At 41.4% G+C, this 2,500-nt stretch overlaps 1 protein-coding gene across 2 annotated transcripts in view; it reads right to left on the reverse strand.

Annotated features, from left to right (window-relative positions):
* ppp1r35 (protein phosphatase 1, regulatory subunit 35) overlaps positions 1–2,500 on the reverse strand; it is a 10,295-nt gene that overhangs the window by 2,687 nt on the left and 5,108 nt on the right. The gene's annotated exons all lie outside the window — the stretch shown is intronic.

The raw sequence follows: 2,500 nt of genomic DNA on the forward strand, positions 1-2,500 counted from the left end.
GAATGAGCTGAATGTTTTTAACAGGCAAAAAGTACTTAAATAAGTTAATAAGTAAATGTTAAAATTTTCTGTTTTTTGCTGATCCGTGACTTAAAACCGTGATCCGATGTGCTTTACACCCCTGCAGCTCACACTTCACATTGTGCTTGGTGATCAATGTTAAAGACACACAACAACACAAGCTTGTCTCACATGGTGCAGAGAAAACAAAACGTAACACATGAATGAGCAGGTGTGGCTCAGTACTTCGTCCGTGCAGTCCATAATCTCAAACTGTAAAATACTGGCAGCCTCCTGCAGCAGAGGCACCTGTGGCATACATTTGAAAATCTCTGCCTTTGAATTTGAGGTTGCGATCAGTGAGATTCACACTCGTCCCAAAGTCTGAACAAATGCACGTGTGGTAGGGCTGCACGATATTAGGAAAACCTGCGATGTGCGATAACTGTGATCAATACTGCGATAGCGATATGACTTGCGATAAAATAAATTGCAAAACAAACAAAAAACGAATACATAATTTCCGTTTTACTGCAACAGTTTTATTTAATGAAAGCTGCTGTTAGCAGAGTAACAACAAAGTGCACTTTAACATTGAAACATTGCCCCATAAAAAAATTCTGAGGCTTGAATTTTGAAAGACATCCTTCCTGGTCTCTAGAATTAGTTTTAAGTAAACATAACTTAAATTATACTGCAAATGATCTCAGTGCAGCTGTTCATCATTTTATCTCTCACCAAGTAGTTATGATGCAAGTCGAAACTGGAGAGGAAACTTTACTGTAGTGCTGGCGTAGCTTCAGCTTGGCTCAGTTCAAACATTCGAATATTTGTGGAATGGCGACGTGGGAAAAGTCGTTTCGTGAGGGGATGCGGTATCTCCGGTCCACTTTATGTATCAGACTGGTGAAGCCGTCTCTGCAAACTGCATTTACAGGCATCATGTCTTTGTCAAAAATGTGTAATGGCCTCTGTTATTTCAAATTCAAATTCAAATTTTTATTTGTCACGTACACAGTCATACACAGTACGATATGTAGTGAAATGCTTGGACAACTGCTCGTGACCTAAAGAAAACAAAAAAGGAAAAGGCTATGAATAAGATAGGAAATAAATATGAAAAATTAAAAAGGGTAAATTTAACTAGGAAGGAATAAAATATAAATTAAGGTTAAAAATGAAATAACTGTACAACACAAATTAGAATGAAGGGTAAATTTAACTGGGAAAGAATAAGATAAAATATATAAATTAAAGTTGAAAATAAAATAACTGTACAACAAAATACACAATATAGAACAATATAAGAATGTATGAAGAAATCTAAATATAAATAAATTCTTTGTAGCGCTTCGACGTTTTCTCATAAGTTGTTCCACTTGAAAAACTCTGATACAGAGACGGCTGTTGCTGCGGCGCTCTTTGTCTAACATTAGCAACATTAGCTAGCCCGGTCTTTCTGGAACTCTTCAAACTGTTCTCTGTGGTTGTGTTGAAGATGATGGTGGAGTCGTGTTTCCTCTGGTGGTTGCCACGAATGTTCGGCAAGTGTTGCAGAGCACCTGTGTTTGGAGAACGTCGTCTTTATCAAATCCAAAGTACCTCCAAATAAGCGAGGTACTATTTTTTTAGCCACGAGTTCATAGTCAGTAGCGTTCTCGTCATGCGTCTCGCTCTCAGCCTTTACAACTATGACTCGTTGCTGCAGCGTTGTTCACTCCCCACCTGCGTAGGAGGCGGGCCTCTAATCCATTTGATTGGTTAATGCCGTGAAGGGCTCTATTCGACTGGTCTAATGTATAAAGGGGGTTCTTTGATTGGTAAATTCTTTAAAGCACGTGTGTAAACATTTTAAGGTACTCCATTATCGCAGTTTACGTCGTCTTTTGCGATGGGCCCATCGCACAGGCTGATATTGCGATGACAATGAATTTTCGATTTATTGTGCAGGCCTAACGTGTGGTATCTATTTGGCAATGCTACATCGCTTTGTTCCAGAGTTACTGCAGTCACAAATTTGGGTTTCCAGGCCAGCCGCCGACCTGCCTCCCCAGCAGGGGGATGACACCTCATAGCTTTTTACAGCTGAGGGGTGAGAGCTATACCACAATATAGCCATTCAAATATAATGATCTCAAAGGCCGGTGTCCTGCAGGTGTTAGACGTGTCCTTGATCCATCACAGCTGATTCAAACGGCTAAATGACGTCCTCAGCATCTGTGAAAGTTCTCCAGAGGCCTGCTAATGAACTTAGCTGACCCAGGGTAAGATCTAAAACCTGCAGGACAGCGGCCCTCGAGGCCCAGAGCTGGACACTCTGTACACATTTTTTGTACCAATCTGTGTGGCCCTGCGATGGACCCGTGTAAAGTACACCCTGCGCTCGCCAACTGGGACAGGCTCCGCCTCAGGAAACATCTTTTTCTGCTGGGCTGGGTCCAGGTTTGTTCACAGTCAAGAGTTTGAGCGAGAATGTTTGACACAGTGACTCCACCAGTGA

This window comes from Mchenga conophoros, linkage group LG4 (assembly GCF_057382185.1).
Source record: "Mchenga conophoros isolate Kocher_MC1m ecotype Shallow Benthic linkage group LG4, M_conophoros_male_GT1.1, whole genome shotgun sequence".
Classification (NCBI taxonomy): domain Eukaryota; kingdom Metazoa; phylum Chordata; class Actinopteri; order Cichliformes; family Cichlidae; genus Mchenga; species Mchenga conophoros.